General features: G+C 39.4%; 1 long non-coding RNA gene across 1 annotated transcript; it reads right to left on the bottom strand.

Annotated features, from left to right (window-relative positions):
• Nucleotides 1-3,305: 3,305 nt before the first annotated feature.
• LOC124252862 lies at nt 3,306-14,704 on the bottom strand. Its single transcript, XR_006892051.1, has 3 exons — nt 14,547-14,704; nt 8,403-8,405; nt 3,306-3,317 (listed from the first exon to the last, which is right to left on the bottom strand). It is a non-coding gene; the product is annotated as an uncharacterized LOC124252862 (long non-coding RNA).
• Between the last annotated feature and the right edge of the window lie 3,690 nt (nt 14,705-18,394).

Below are 18,394 nucleotides of genomic sequence, written 5' to 3'. Positions count from 1 at the left end.
AAAAAACTTGAAAACCTATTTAACAGAACCTTTGGCCGTTTTAACAGACGTTTTAGTTTCTTGTTTTAAAGTAATTTGAGAAAGTTTGTACAATGTACAGAGACGTCAAATGGGGAGAACAATTCATCCGAACATTTATAGGCACCAGGTGGAGGTAATCACACATAACATCAGTCAACAAAACTGACTCCAAGTATAATCTCTCTCTCTCTCTCTCTCTCTCTCTCTCTCTCTCTCTCTCTCTCTCTCTCTCTCTCTCTCTCTCTCACACACACATTCTAACTGCGGAGTGAGTGAGTGAGTTTTACGCCACACTCAGCAATATTCCAACTACATGGCGGCGGTCTATAAATAATCGAGTCTTGACTAAATTTGTGCAATTGAGATACGACGGCATGTGTCAACCAAGTCAACGAACCTGACCACCCGATCCCGTTAGTCCCCTCTTACGGCAATCGTTGATTACTGAAGATCAATTCTAACCCGGATCTTCACAGGTCTAACTGCAATCCTACCTCCTCAAACTATTATACATTTTTTATCCTGCGATTAACGAATAAAACGAAATTGGTTGTGGAACAAATCAGTAAATATATTGGACATGCTCACCTTTGTGCTAAAGGTCTTTATCTGCCCACTTGAGAAACACGCTAACGATATCTCCAACGATACAATTGTCAATTCCTCAAGTACATGTATGCAGTTATGTATCGTTTCTTTTGCAAAACACTCAATTGTGTGGCGACGTCTCAACAGCGTTTATCATACCAAACACCTGTCACTCAGACAAACTGTTCACGTGGGGGTAATTATATTGAAACGAGTATCCGATTACTCCCTGCTGTCATGAGAATATCCAGGATACTCGCATTCCAGATTGTGAAACAGGCACAGCTCTCACACATTCTGAAAGGCATGCGTCACCTGTCATGTTGTCAATGTGTACATACTAAACTCACAATCTTTTGTTAAGAATGCCATAGTTAACAAACAACATGCAGTGTCGATCTTTTTCGATCTAGAAAAAGCATACGACACAACATGGAAACATGGGATTTTAAAAGATTTACATGACTTTGGATTACGAGGCCGTCCGCCTCCATTTATAATCAACTTTTTAAATGACAGGCAATTTCAAGTCCGAGTGGGTTCAACCCTGTCTTACCATTATAATCAGGATCAGGGTGTCCACAAGGTAGTATATTGTCTGTCACATTATTCAGTATCAAAATTAATAGTTTATCAAAAGTTTTAAATGATTCAGTTGATGGATCATTATTTGCGGAGGATTTTAATATTTCTTGTCGTGGCAAAAACATGCATACCATTGAAAGGCAACTGCAGTTTTGTTTAAGCAAAATAAATAAATGGTGTCTTGAAAACGGCTTTAAATTTTCTACCTCTCCTATTGATAGTCTCTATGTTTAGGCTGATGAGCCATCCCTTAACCAACGTCGTGTCAAATTATCATTACATATAACAAAACTCTAGTTTAACGAGTCTAATCCTGCATTTAACTGTGTTTTCAATCCTCTTTATGAGAATTTATACAACAAAAGACGTTTTCTTGTTCCGCCTCTTGGGCACAGAATTAAGCCATTCATTTCTGCTGCGGGCATTGAGCTGGAAAATATAGCTCCTTCCCGTCTTCTTTCTTCTCCTCCTTGGCAACTGGTGAGGCCTGAAGTTGACCTAGCTCTGACAAAGTTTAAGAAATCTGAAACTAATGAATTACAATATAAACAAGAATTTAATCAATTAAAAACTAAATATAATACATACAAATCCTTATTTAAAGATGGGTCCAAGGATGGTGGCGCAGTGGCTTGTGCCACTGCCATTGGATCCAAAACATTTTCTTTTCGATTGCCCAATAACAGCTCTATTTTCACAGCAGAAGCTAACGCCATATTGACAGCTATTAAATATATTAATAAACCCCGTAAATATAAACAATCCATAATCTTTTCCGATTCTCTTTCGTGTCTTCAGGCCATTAAAAATCTTTCTTGTAAACATCCACTTTTAATAGAAATTATTGAATTATATAATGAGCTTAGCTAATCTGGCCAATGCGACATCGTCTTTTGTTGGTTACCCAGCCACGTTGGCATTTCTGGGAAACACTTGCTGATCTTGCTGCTAAGGCAGCACTCAACAAATCTGTGACACCACTTCTTATTCCATACTCTGATTACAAAGCTAGCATTAGATCTTACATCCGTGATCTGATGCAAAAGAAGTGGGACACCCAAGTAGGTATTAACGTATTACATGAAATAAAACCCTATATTGGTTATACCTACTTGGGTTGTCAATCCAGATTAGAAGAGGTCATCATGCGACGATGTCGTATTGGCCACACACGATATACTCATGTCTATCTATTGAAAGGCGAGGATCCTCCGTTTTGTATCCCTTGTGATGAGAGAGTCACGGTCAAGCATATCCTGCTTGACTGTGTTGAATTCTCCATCATAAGGGATAAATATTTCAGTATCAAAACAGTAAAGGACCTTTTGAATACTGTTAATTATCATTTAATCATTGATTTTTTAAAAGAGATAGATTTGTTAAATGAATTTTGATATTAATGTTTTGTAAATAGATAGAGTTTTATAATTGGTAGTTTAGATAATCAGCTTCGATTGTTAGTGGCTGTACCCTAAAAGGGGGTTGAAGTATTGTAAAATTATTGTCCTCCTGAGAGGGTACGTAAGTCCCAACACATTTAAAGTAAATTTAAATTTGCCACTTTTTTAATCGTAGATTATGTGTACTTTTAATTTATGGCTAGATTTGTCTTCAATCACCAATGGCTGAAGGGATGGTGTAAATCCAGCTAGGGTCCATGCAGGTAGCAAAGGTACTGTTGGTCCCCATGGTCCCTGGTATGGTGATCTACCTTCAGTTTTTGGTGATCTATAGCCCGTTCTTATTTTGTACTGTCTATAGTGATTTAATTTTACGTTAGCGTACTAGTTTTAAATTTATATAGCTGTGATGTTCTAGTATTTTTACTGTCCTTCGATGACAGGTATTTATGTTCTAACCTTATTGATTTTCATAGTGATATAAACTAGATTGTTCTCGTCACGATATGGCTGAAATATTGCCGATGTGACGCTAAATAATAACTCACTCACTCACTCACTCACTCACTAAACTCACATTATGCAAAACTGTCGTGGATATTTCAGAATCATGCGTGACAATTCCATGTATACAGAGTGTGTCGTGGTCACCCATAATGACACGGCACATCCCGGTAATTACAATTGCATGTATAAACCTCCAGGAGTAAGAAATACATTACACTTTCACAGTAAAATTCAAACACAGAGTAAATCGGGGAATCGTTTCAACTCTGAAAAGAAACTTGGTTGACGGTCAAACTTCGTAAACGTTAACACATTCCTATCTAAAAGAAATTATCAGTTTTGAAATGCTTGAAATCGGACTTTCACGCAATCTTTTTGCTTGGCCACTTGATGTTAATTTTTCATTGCAGTCAATCTGAAGTCGATGACAACAACATTGCAGAACCAAGCGCTGACTAAACAAAATACAAACAACAACAAGAGCATGCCTTCATCCCGTTCTTCCTCACTTTCAAAGCAGTAACTCATACGGTCAACCTGAAGTCGATGACAACAACATTTCAAGACTAAGTGAGTGAGTGAGTTTAGCTTTACGCCGCATGTGTAAACCAAGTCAGAGAGCCTGACCACATGATCCCGTTAGTCGTCTTTTACGACAAGCATTGGTTTCTGAAGATCAATTCTAGCCCGGGTCTTCAAAACTAAAGACTGATTAAACAGCAACAAGAGCATGCCTTCATCCCGTTCTTCCTCACTTTCAAAGCGGGGCGATGGGGTAGCCTAGTGGTTAAAGCGTTGGCTCGTCACGCCGAAGACCCGGGTTCGATTCCCCACATGGGCACAATGTGTTAAGCCCATTTCTGGTGTCCCCCGCCGTGATATTGCTGGAATATTGCTAAAAGCGGCGTAAAACTAAACTCAGTCAGTCAGTCACTTTCAAAGCAGTAATTCATGTGTTATTTAAAGAGTCTGATGACATCACCCAAATGTACCATGTGACTCAGAATGATAAGCATTATATTTGACCTGTGTGACTCACAACCCATTAATAACCTGCTGAAACCACCCTGATATGAATTTTGACCCTTGATGAGACTGAACTACATTGGATACGCTACCCATGGAGAATGCATTAACAGCACTTGGTGCAGTATTTGCACTGAGCATGGCTACTGTGAATCTGGTTGAAGCGCACATATGTGTGTAGTGGACACAAGGAAGCGTGGGTTTCAACACAACGAGGTTGAATCAGTTCAAATATATGCTTGCCCAACTTACGTGGGATGCAGAGAAGTACGTAGTCCATGACCTACTGGGTATTGTTTATGGTTGACGTCGGACACGTCTTGGAACATCACCGTCTCCCTCGCAATAGATGTAGACCGTTTCCTACTGTGACAACGGAATAATTCCATCACTGACAGAAGCATTAAAATTAACGAGTACTGTTTACATTGTTGCTGTTAAAAAATAAGTCGCTCTCAAAAGCTGCAGATACAGACCAATATTGTGTAGCTGCAGATACAGACCAATATTGTGTAGCTGCAGATTCAGACCAATATTGTGTAGCTGCAGATACAGACCAATATTGTGTAGCGCCATACAGACCAATATTGTGTAGCGCCAAATAGCTGGAATATTGCTGAGTGCAAGCACACACAACAAACAAACAAAACCAGTATGGTGACATATAGAGGTCTTCTCGTTCACCCAGCAGCGTATTGGGATTAACAGAAATGCTTGATTGATTGCGCAAATACTGTTCATCCATGTGACATATAGTCCGGCCAGCAGGAGGATTAGCTCACCTAATTAGCCTGCTCCTGTCAGAAGCAGAGGTGTGGTTTTGTGCACTTTTGACAAATGTCCATCAGTGTTTGCACAAATATACACTATTCATGCGGCCCTCAGTGTATGGACTTCTGCCCAATAGAGCTCAGAGCACCTTTTGTTATAGGGGATTACCTCGCTCCACTGATCAGGGACCCTAAAACAAAAACTGTTGTCGGTAAGTGAGAATGACCCGACATATAACATGTCAGTATGTTGTTAAAACACGCAAAAAACCCACCCCATTGTACAAATGCTTCATTCACAGGACAGTTCGCCCTCACCACCTATCTCAAGTGAACCACAGACCCCACGTGGGTTCACAGTGAAAGTAAGCGCAGAAATACGCCTCATACACGTGCTGTCATGCATATCGGTTATGAATAATTGGTTAGTGACTTAACATTTCCGACTGGACGTGTGTACGAGCGAGTGTGGGAGTTAAAGTTTAACTCAATTTCGCAATTTTCCCGGCATGTCCAATAAGCTACTCCAAGACTGTCACAAAAGACACGATATCCCCCCATCCCGACTGTTAATTTTCAAGGTTGCTTCATACCTCCCATGGGACACTGAGACTTGTTCTTCTAATGCTATTTCGGTAGATCTAGACATGTACAACCAACAACCACGTCTAGATGACCTTCAAAATCCGCCATCAGCCTTCGATCTATCTCACGCCGAGGAATGCGTCGATGATAGCTCAGGTTCTCTCGTCCCGCAAAATATGAAAGAAAAAATTGATAATGGTGAATGCATCGATTTGGGCTTGCTACTTAAAGGTCAAACTTCGGATAATTGGGATGACTCTCAAAGAAATTTCACTTTCAGTTCTAAGGGGAATCTTGAACTTTGCAAAAAGAGAGTGCCGAAAATTGACAGTATTGAAGAATGGACAACTGCATTTTTAGATTTCGCTAGCATCTACTTAGAGAGGTACCCCTCTAAGCATCAGCAATTACTGAAGTATCAGTACAATCGGGTTAGCTTCCCGTACCTCTAGAGGATTCGGTTGGCGAGCGTATGATATCCAGTTCAGAACAAGAATGGCTAGATACTCCTTTTCGTCTTGGGCGAAAATCCATCATGATTTGTGGCTTGTTAACATCATTCCACAGGGAGTTCCCCAGTTTGCTGTAAACAAACCGCAAACTAAACGTCCCGCGCAAATCAGGCATTTCAAGTCGCAATTGCAATCAGAAGTTATTCGTCAAAACTGTTAAAAGAAGTTGTGAACGGTCGTATGGCAGGCCCTTTCAACTCCCCACCTTTACCAAATCTCAGAATATCGCCAATAGGATTAGTGCCGAAGAAGGATTCAGACGAATTTCGATTAATTCATCACCTATCATTTCCACAGGGATCCTCGGTAAATGACTTTATTGGCGACGAGTTTGCCTCTGTTAATTACACTAAATTCGATGATGCAATATTCATGTTGCAAGAAATCGGGCGTGCGGGTCTTATTGCTAAAGCTGACATCAAGAGTGCTTTCCGGTTAATACCTGTGAGACAGTGATTTCGACTTACTATGTAGACATGTGTTTACCTTTCGGATGCAGAAGCTGTTGTGCGTTATTTGAAAAGTTTTCTAGCTTTCTGGAATGGTGTACTCGAGAAAGGTTCCGACAGGCAAATGTTCTTCACTACTTAGACGATTTCTTGTTTGGTGGTAGCAAGGGTACGAACTCGTGCTACTTAGCACTCGATTCCTTCAGTGTTGAGATAAAACTGTACAACCCACCACAAAACTAACCTTTTTAGGTACAGAATTAGACACTGTCAAACAGCAATCGCGCATTCCAGAGGACACAATCAGCAAATGCGTCGAGTTGATTAACAATTTTGTGAAGAGAAATAAAGTTCAGTTAAAGGAAGGTCAATCGCTGATCGGTCTACTGAACTTTATTTACCGGGTAATACCTATGGGGCGACCATTCATCAGAAGACTTATAGACACTACAAAGGGGATTTCTAAACCGACACACAGAAATCGCCTCAATAACGCTGTAAAGAAAGACTTGTTAACAGGGCGCTCGTTTCTGAAACATCACAATGGGATAACACTCTTCATCAACATGCTGTGGGATGACAGCGATACGCTACAGCTCTATACAGATGGGGAACGGGGGGTGTTATGGCCTATATTACAACTACAGGTGGGCTCATGGACGGTGGCCGTCTGCGTGGCACAGTAAGGGTTACGACAGACATAACTTTCCTGGAATGCTTCCCAGTACTGCTATCTGTGCTCATTTGGGGCGAAAGTCTCAGACATTCGAAAACCCATTTTCAATTCGGATAACTAAGGTGTCATGGCTATTCTAAACACAGTCTCTTCCACCTCCCCGGGTAATGGGCCTCGTTGGGTGGTTTACATTGCGATGTATGCAACTTAATTTGTTGATAAAAGGTCGTTATATCCCAGGTAAACTCAATAGCGTGTCTGACTGTCTATCTCGCTCTAAATTTCAGCAATTTCGCCGACTGGCACCAAATGCCGACAAGCACCCAACCAAAATACCCGACATGATATGGCGGCATTTGAAGCGGTTGTTAGACTCGTCATTGTCAGATAACACTAAACGTGCTTATGCCCAAGGTATTTCCTCATTTGAAAACTTTAGAGATCAGTTCAAGCTCGGTCATTCCTGGCCCATCCCAACCGAGCATGTGTTTAGATAATATAGAGGGGTCGGTGGAAATCTGACGCCTTCAGGAGGTATATTAGAATAAACCTATGTGACTGTGCCTAACCAAAGTTTAAGCATTGCAGTGTGGCTCCTGGGTTCATCCTATATCTACTGGGGGCAGCGGAAGGCCAGGATCCTGGGATTGAGCCCGGACCTTGGATTGGAGCAGCGGGGGATCATCGTTAAATGGATCGCGAAGAGGGGAATGAAATGGCCGGAACTTGAAACTACGGTACGGAACAAGCTGAGATCTACTCCACCACCGAATGTACTCATGATACACCTGGGGTCCAACGACTTGACCAGCACGCCGGGATCAGTTCTAGGAAAGGCCGTCATTCAAGATCTACACAATCTACAGGCTTTGCTGCCTGACACCGTCCTAGTCTAGTCGGAGATGCTAACCCCAGGCGGATGTGGGCAGGAGCAGACGACGCCGCAGCAGCGGAAAGGAAGCGGAAGCGACTCAACCGGCGGGCAACGTTCACAGTTTCTCAACTAGGCTGTAAAGTAGTCAAACATGATATAGTCCCTGGAGACTCCGGGCTGTATTGACAAGATGATGTCATCTGTCGGATGTAGGAACGGCACTGTTCCTTAATGCGATTAAGGAAACTCCATTTCATATATTTGATTAAAGGTCACATGCAACGTAAAACACAACTTTGCAGATTCTGATACCTTTCGGTATGGACTTACCGAAACAAATCATCAAAAATGCAAATTCAACTTATAAAGTAGAAAAATAACGCGCGAAATCGTAGTTCAAACGAGTCACTAACTTTCCCCCAGCGCTTGGAGGAATTGAAGTGGTTTCAACAGCTGGGCTGCGTTCATAGCACATGCGCAGTAAAATAGGTTCGCGGAGCTTGGAAGCGGGTTGTCCGGTGAATATTCGGTGATGGCTTTGGTGTGAGCTATTTTTCTAATGTTTTGTTGATATTTCACAAGCGCGAGCTTTTTATATGTTATTACAGTAGATTACCGATTTAACTGTTTATATAATTTCATTTGTCTATTTCACCACACGTTCTTCTTACCGAGTCACTTTCTCAGTTCGATACTTAAAAGCAATGTCATTATTTAGCGTTGACAGAATTTCTAACTGTGATATAGATATGTCGTTGTCACAGTCAAAACTCAATGTCTGTTTTATTGACGCCTATGTGTCTGCCTGCCTGTCTGCTAATGACAATATTCAATACACAATTTCAATCACTGACCACATGCAATTTGAACTTAACACCTAGCAGGATATACACCATAAACAAAACGCATTGATTTATGGCCCGAGTTCGGTGTCTGTCACATTATGTAATTACACAGACAGGCAGGTGTGATACTTGTACACATGACATGTTTTGATGTCTGTTGATTGCAAAATGTTATACACAAAAAATCAGCATGTATTTACAAAACCCAACATCTCTATATATACACACACAATGAGCCGTGAGGGCATCTGCAAATGAACCAGCCATTACACTTGAGTGCACACCCACCCGCTCTGACTGGGTTCGGTATCCCGGCTGCTTCGTTTCTTGGGAAGTAAACCGAAGTACAAATTATTGCACTTTTGATTTGCGATTGTACGCTTATAATTTTGTTTATGTGTTTTTTCATAACCAGCAATGTATATTATATGTCATGAATAAGTGATAACTGTGTTTTAATTATGTTTGATTTTTTGGTTGCATGTGACCTTTAAATATCAATAAGTATCATTTAGGGCGTTATCTCGTAGGTACTCGATTTGTAGCGGCAGCCTCTCGGCAAATGCTATTGTTGCTATTGCAAATATAAGTATTATTGTATCACTGTGGTCCCCGTGTATACAATTATTTCCAGGGAAGGGTTTCATACAAGCACTTCGCTATCGATGTGGCCGCCCTCGATAGCAAGTCGCTGTATACGGGGCTTTTGGCCGAGAGTATTTTGTGTCTATGTGGGCTCCCCTTGCACTCAAATACTCTCACTGTCATATTGCTAAGGATAGCTGGCGGCTTCCTTGAGGGTCTCTTTAAGGGTTAAGAGCATTGGCAGAGATAAATGCGTGTGTATGTGGGCTCCCCTTCCACACATTTGTTCTCACTAATTTAAAGCTTTAGGGTAAGCAACATTTGGGATTGTCTTGTCGGGGGGTTGCCGCCCCTACCTGTGTTTGTAATAAACTGCGCCCTTTGTTCTCCAAATCATTGTTCGTTTCTTCTTTATGCATGCTTGCCTCTTCGCAAGATAAATGCAAAATAGATATACATGGACAGGTTCTGTAATTCAATAGTATTTTCATTTGTTAATAATATAGTCATTATTATTTCATTTGGATGGATATAATAGTAGTATGTTAAATATTTCTTTCTAAGGTTTTCCTAGCTGGGACAGAAAAACAGAAAATGGTATTCGTCTTCTACAGCATTAACGTTACAGAGGTTGCAAATTCTATGATTGCGAGGAATATTAATGTAACGCCCAGTTTCCAACAAACAACTCGTGCGATGAGCAGCGAAAACGGGATAAAGCTACACGGAATTTCTTTACAGGGATTTTTGATAAATAATATTCTTGGCATAGATCAGATTTCCAATGTTTATAATGCGGGCATTTAGAGGACAGATAGATTGATTCACGCCATGTTTGTTGATAGATGTCTTTTGGTTGGGCGTTTTGATTGTTCCAAACATAACCATATCCCGTTTTGAATAAAAGTTCCCTTACATTAGTTACCCAATTTCTTTTCCCATTTTTATCATATGTTATCGTCATATCATAACATTTCTTCGGACATCTATGACGTGGCATAGATAACAATCGTAACCAGTACTTTATAACTTTAATAGTAGAATATATGTATAATGGAAATCTACCACATGTACTAGATTTCACACCAGATATTTTTTGCATGCATATGAATGGACTTTTTCTATAGATTCACAATTATTAAAACCCCATATTTCTAATCCATGTAATATTATTGGGCTTACTTTAACATCAAATATTTTAAAGAATGATTTATATGATATTTCCCCAAAAATATGGATTTTTCAAATTATATTTATCAAAACCTTAAGGGCTTGTACAGACGCCTGTTTTATGTGGTTAATCCAAGAAGATGATGAGAAATAGACTCCAAGACATTTATATCGTTTGTATCTAGTTTTTCGCCTTTGTAAATCCATGAAAGTAAAAACAATACTAAAACCTGTGTTTTACTCCTATTAACTGTCAAATTCCATTCATCAGAATAAATTTAAATCTGGATGTAGAACTATGGTGCTAGAAAATAAGACAATATCATCTGCAATGAGTTTGAGTTAAATCTGGATGTAACTGGATCCCGTTTGTACAGTTATCACATATTTGCGCAGCTAATTCATTGATAAAACATGTAAACAGAAAGGGACTTAAAATACAGCCTTGTCTGACACCTTAATGGCAAATAAAATTTTCTGAGACTTCATTATTGTTTCTTACACATACTTTGACATCTTCATATATACTACATAAAAGTTTATTTATGTTTTGACTAAGTCCATGAGTTTGCAAAAGGCCCCATAATTTATTTCTCTTGGCAGCTTCTAGTGCAGCATCAAAACATTCCGTGCCCCTACTGACTGCAGGTTGAGTAGCTCAACAACGTTTGGGAAGTAATATAAAAAGTTGGTTGGTTGGTATGTTGTTTAACGCCGCACTCAGCAATATTCGACCTATGTGGCTGCGGTCTGAAAAATAAGCTGGACCACACGATCCAGTGTTAAACTTAATATATTCAAAGATGAAATGGTTTGGGGACAAATTTTCCAACTTAGGAACGCCCTCTCCCAGTGATCATCATGAGCATCGATCTACGCAATTGGGATACGATGACTTTTGTCAACCTAGTCGGCCAGCCTGACCACCCGATCCCCTTAGTCGCCTCTTACGACAAACACGGGTTGCTGAAGCCCAATTCTAACCTGCATGTTCACGGGTCTATATACAACAAGACTGCTATTCATTTATTCTCATTTTCACTGTTAACTACCAGTTAGTTTTCTTTTTTAAATATGTTCAGCTTTACCCCAGCTTTCAGCTTTGTTGATCTGACTGATGTCGGATGTTTGCTCTGATCCCTATAAATATATATGATTCTTTCTGACGTAAAACCCCGTTCCTAAACTGCGTGTTTTGCTGATTGTTTGAAACCCATTGCTTTTAACATCTCACGTGATCACGATATACGTCGTGATTGGTTGAATCACATGCTCCCAATGAACACCCACTCGGTGTATTCAGGCTTTCAAAATTACTCCTGGGTTCGCTTCGCTACATCACGAGATCCCTCCAACGTGTGATTATTCATATAGTCTTCATCAACGCTCAACTTACAGGTACGTTTCGTTTAATCTACTGTAATTTTCAATTGAAATATTGTTGTCCAGAAAAACTAAATGCCCAATATCACCAAACGGACGGCATTTACAGTCAGCAATTTGCTGTGATACATGTACGCGTATGTGTATTTTCTGCGCGTCTCTATTCGATAATAGGCTAATATCGCTTACTTTATCAATAATTACATTAATTATATATTACTAATGGAGTGAGCAAATCATGTAATATTCATTTTCCCCCATCTATCTTTCAATCTCCATTAGAAGAGCAATTATCCTTTTTCCCATAATGATCATGAGCCCGGCTGTCTGAGCCTACAACCTCTATCATCATAAAAGATTTCTGCACCAGATATACAGGTAGTGCACACAAAAGGTAATCATGTAGCGTGACTCTACTGTACGCGTATAAGGATGCTCGAGGGATGCCGTCACCAAGTAAAAATGAAGGCCTTTTGAAATCCCAAATCATGTCCACACTCGTCACAAACAACCCGAGCATGGGTGGCAGGTTTTTGCAAGTTACAGGAGCTCCCAATAAACTTACTGTGCAACTTACGCCATGTGCATGTACTAGAGGGTGGACATTTAAGAAATAGAATTATACATTATTATGTTGTACAGATTAAAATTAGAATCCAGCAGACAGGGTTCGGGTGATCATGGCACAGTCAGGCTGGTAAGGCTCATCATCAGCTCAGGGCCATTGCCCCCACTACACGCAGCCCAGACAGCGAATGGGACTTCTCCCAGGGAGCGCAGCCTAGTCAAACCCACCAAGAACTTTCCGGAACATATGGAATTTCCCCTACATTGCAACCTTCTGCATTACCAAGAGTGTCAGAATGGCTGTGCTCCTGGTTGAGAACACAGGCCATCGTGTCTTTGCGAGGATTAAAGATGTTCAGAAAAATAAAGAAAATTTGAGATGACACCTGACTCGAAATACTTCACAGCACAATACATTATGACAAGGCCGGACACTTCGGTATACCCTACCCGCCTGCTTTGCCTATCGCTGCGCTACCATCGCATGCAATCGATTAAAACTTAAGGTAAATACAATCATGGAAGATTGGCCTATCGATCACCACTCATGCCACCTACACATTCTTTATTGTTATTTCTGCTAGTCGATTGAAACCGATTTTGACCCTCAACTAAACGATCTTGACACAAATGGATGACGAGATATCCGCACAAAACGGGTGTGTGGTCGAATCAAGCCCTTTGATTGGACTAGAACCGTTTGTCATTAGAAAGCCCCTTGTTTTCATTAGTGATCCCAAGTTATTTCTGCCAACTGTTGACGTTTAAAGCAAGTATTCCCGGTTCGTACTCCAAACTGGGTGTTTGTTGCCAAATAGAATTCATGGCCATCGTTTGAGAAGTTTAATGGTCTCAAGTCACGGTACGACTTGTAAACAGTGACTGGACAACACAGATCCCCAGGTTGTGCCCATGCTTCAGGAGCAAGATCGCGAGACTCATCACCCTGGCTGTTTTTTGACTGCTGTTCAATATACTGGAGATGTTCACGGTTCTCTGAATCAACTCTTAGTTGTTACATCACCCCATTACATACGCCTATGCGGGGGTTCCCGATCTCAAGCCAAAATACTAGTAAACTGGGTTGTTCCACCATAATGTGTTTAAAATGCCTATTTGGCCACAATGACAGAGTTTCTGTAATTCAGTGTCGGATACAGCATCAGCACGGACTGGTTTCCTTTACCTTGGTTTTTTAACGACTTAAGTTTTGATTTCAAAACCTCTCTTAGTTTCATGAAATGCATTGACTCAGCTAACACAAATAGCGTTCAACGCTACCCTTTATTCCCTGGAGGGAAGACGGTTCATACTCCGAACCATCAGATTTTCTTGCCGATACGACATACATGTATTTATATAGAATAGTGTTCATGGGGGCAATGTCTTCAAGCTCTTTTGGATCAATAAGACTCTCGCTGAGAAATCTATAAACAAGATTCGTGTCCATTTTGTGTCTTTTTCATTGTGTTTTCGTTTTCGTTCGCAGGCAAAATGTTGTCAATGTCATGGTCAAAAACACGAACAAACCTGTCAGAAGTTTTATTTTCGTTTGGAGGGTCCAAAATCATCTTGCAGTAAGTCATTTATGACACTTTCAGGCAAGTGGGAACTGGTGAGAAGCCGACTCGATCGATATCGTTTTCGGCAACACTTTCAGTCTATGCCTTGCGACTTCCATTTCACCATATTCAGTGTTAATCACATACACGTAAAAGGAATGTAGCGGTTGTATTATTCTCGTTACTCGTGCAGTAATGTCCCCGTCCACCTTGACCAGGTCATTGACTTTATTTCGAGTTAACTGGGTAGCCATGTTTGTTTACAATAGAACCGGACGATTAATCAATTGTAGACACTTGTTTTATTACAAAACATAAACGACGCTGTATTGGTAATGAAGAAAAAAATAAAGCATGAAATTAGCATCAAATTGAAATCCTGTATACTTTTGTTTGTTTGGTGTTTTATTTTAAAATTTCGAATCAGTGACATTGCAGCACGGTCAATCTGTCAATGAACCGATGAAATATTATGAATGAACGTAGTGGTGTGAAAATAGTTCCGACAACCAATGAAAATGTACAAATATACCATCGACCAATTAACGTCAGGAATAACTAAATTGCACACTGTCAAATAATATTACACTGGATCTCCTCACCCATATTAACATGTTATACTGTACACAAACACTGTCTATGATATTATGTATGTTCAATATATTTTAAACGTCTAGAACTAAAGAGGTATGTTGTAGGACAGACAAACATTCCCAATGCCATTTTGTCATATTTAGAATAAGTGTAAATAATAATATCATCTGCATCACCTTCAAGCACTATTGAAACAGTTGAGGCGTGGTCGTTTCTATTTCCATTAATGTGAGACCTGTATCAAACCATATAGATACAATGCATTTATTCAATGTTCAAGCACCATTATAAATACATGTAAATACTTCATGTTATGACTACACATTCCAAATATTAGTCACATAAAGATATAGTTGCACATGCCAATATCATTTTCCATAGTTTATGTCGCCTATGGGCATGGAATCCAATAATCCAGACTTATTCCAGACATGAGGGAACTCATGGAAATGCACCATTTCATGCAGTATGATACCGCCGCATGTAGCATTTCTGTATCATTTTGACTGCTCTTACTGTAACATTGTGAGGTGTTTGTGAAACTCATTATATTTCATTATGTTACAAATAATCAGCATGGGATATATTTCGTCTTGTAGGCAGAGAATATAAGTTTAGAAGGAAATTTTTCGGAAACATGTCAACAGAGCCACACCATTCTGAAGGCACGTGCAGTTCTTAGTTATGCTTGCCACTTTTCCTTTTCTGTGTTTTCTTTTAATATTCGGCCAAATCTTGCTGAATTTAAAGGATTATCGAAAACATTGACAGTGAAAACGTCAGTGACAAAAGCTCTCCTGGCCAATTATTATGTATCATTGCCTTGTCTATAAAACGACATAAACAAATTCAATGAACAAGACAAATAAATAAGTGAATGAATGAATCATTTTCATTAAAGGAGAATACGAACGAAAACAAAACTTTTGATATATTGTAAAGGATATTCTAAAAGTCACATTCCGTGAGTAAAATTGAACACAAAGTTTGTGAAATAGCAATAAAAACACAAAAACGTACTCGTACGAGTATTACGGAAACACCCGACAGTTAATGAGCAGAGGGGGTATCACGTGACATGACGTCATACGTGCCTGTTGCTGATGGCTTCCTCTTTGATTTTACCTCACAACTTAACAGTGTCCGTGGATTCTGAAGCAGTAAAAGATGTTCCTGAAGTCATTTCTGAAATGGATGTTAGACCGTATCAATACGATCCGATTTTACATCTTGCAAGACAATCTTCCACTGAAGATGAAGAAGAAGAATCAAGCGAAACGGAGGCACCGCTTGAGGTCTAAATAAATTTAAAAATAGACCATATAATTTAACAAGATTACTATTTGTCAGCAAAATGTCATACAGTTCCAGCCAGCAAACTCACCCCTATAAATATATGACCAGTAACTAAGAATTATTTAAAAAAAAATGTGATTACAGTTTTATTTTGTGTCAAATGGGTGACTGTAGGGTGTCTGGGATTTAAAAACAAAATAATTATGCTTCATACGATGGAAAAATAGTAATTATCTGCTTCAAAAATTACACTGGAATTATTTTTCTTGAAAAAAATTAGGATCCTAGTTCTCATTAATAACGTATCAAGTCTCGATACAAGATCCCAGCCTGGTCGAGCAGAGATAATATTCGCGACGCAGATAAGTTATTCCCCGGAAACTGGTGAATCATAAAATACTAGTCAGGACAACGTATGTTTCCCCATTGTTTGGTTATGGAAATAGTTATGGTACTCTTTCATAGCCTTAGAATGACATCCTGTCATCCAATGAGAATACGGAACAACTTTCACGGCACACACTACTGACAAATAGCGAGTCTGATGCCGACGTGTGTAATTGGACAAAATGGAAAACAATGAAAGCAACAAGTACTTCATGATTTGCCGTTGTATTCGGCAATGTTTCGAGTTGACTGCATCATTTAGGGCTCCAAACCGAAAAAACGTTATAGCGAAACATTTTCAAGCTCATGTGAAATCTCTTACTGACTTTGATAATATATATCTCACGTGTGCCAGTCGAACTGCCCCAGCAAATTTGGTCGTTTATTATAATTTGTTCAAATTTATTTATAATGATTGAATATATGCCGTAAATGCATAGTTTTTGTCAACTTATTATGATATTATGTTCTTCATATAAAAGTTATTAGGAAGTAATATTTCTGATAAATGTTTCATCAGTAAACTCATAACTATGTATATACTTATATATGAAGAACATAATATCAAAGCTGACAAAACTATGCATTTATGGCCTATATTTATTCATTTTAAATAAATTGGGGCATTTTGACAACCCTACTGGGGCAATTTGACCAAATTTGCTGGGTCATTTTGTAGCGGGGGCAATTCGACTGGCAATCGGACTTGATTTAATTTATGTTAAAAATACCACTGACAGTAAGTTGTTACAGGGAATGATGGAGTATAATTAATGAATCTCGTGGGTACTTTTTCCTTCTTCAGCCTAGCTTGGGGATTTCCATACCCCATGCGTGCATGTCTCTTTCATATGCGTCCGACTTGGAATGATCGGCGCTTTTCTCCTGCCGAAATCTGGCATTTCACTTGGAAAACGGAAGAAATGGTGGTTCTTTCCCATGTTCGATGATGCCGTGCATCCCAGAGGCAACGCAATACACTATCGTACCATTTAAAAAAACAACAGAAACAACACGATTTGTACTACTGTAGCGCTTGGTCTTTGGCTATATGGTGGACTCCAGGCACATTTGACGTCACGAGCGGAAAGGTCACGTGGGTTCCAGCGAAATATGCATTATGGCCGAAGCTGAGATTTACAGAAATTGTTTTCGCGATTAAAACATAATTATACATAATTTTTAATTGAAAATTTGGGAATATGTTTCTGATGACTTTATCTTTCACTCATCGAATTATTGCAATTCACTCGTATTCTCCTTTAATATCGTCAGTTGTACTTATGACATTAAAATATATCGCCATTCATTTACCTGTTCATATGAAACTGCAATATTTTCTATAACTAATTAAGAGAGCGGGAGTAAGTGAGTTAACATTTAAGGTCACATCGACAATAACCAATTAAGACACTGAGGCTGCATCGACATGATTGTTCTGCTCTCCATTGTTTTGGTGCATATCAAATATTTATGCTGCCTCATGTTAATGTTTTAATAATAATGTACTTCGACAAATTATATGTATAATGCGTTAAACGCGACAAAAACAGATGTATGCGCAATTTTCCGGACGTTTTAAGACGCATTTAGTCTGGTCGTTATAATTTGTTTTAACTGTATATTGTGTAATCATGCCTCCCACACCGACAACATGTAGTACTGACCAGTGGGCAATGTTGGCGCCTATTACGAACGTCACACTGTGTTATAAAGTAGAGTTAAATTTCCTTTGTAGAAATATCAAGGAATGGTAAGGGCAGCATTTTCACTTTTGTGTTTCTCATCGCCCGACCGACCCTTCAAAATTATATTCCCCAACCCCCAAGCCCCCCATTTATTTTTCATTCCAGCACAGCCCACTCGAAAATAATACGTCCCGCCTCGTCATATAAAATGTTTATCTTATAATCAGTTGCTGCCACAAGTCCAAAGAACGCGAGAAATCGTAATAAGAATTTCAATAAATGAGAATCAAGAAATTTAACCAGATAATTTTGACCTTATTAAGC

The sequence above is a fragment of the Haliotis rubra genome, unplaced genomic scaffold, assembly GCF_003918875.1.
Source record: "Haliotis rubra isolate DU_JTF1 unplaced genomic scaffold, ASM391887v1 Scf527, whole genome shotgun sequence".
NCBI lineage: Eukaryota > Metazoa > Mollusca > Gastropoda > Lepetellida > Haliotidae > Haliotis > Haliotis rubra.
The sequence above is the reverse complement of the archived record's forward strand: the minus strand, read 5'-3'. Positions and strand labels throughout refer to the sequence as shown.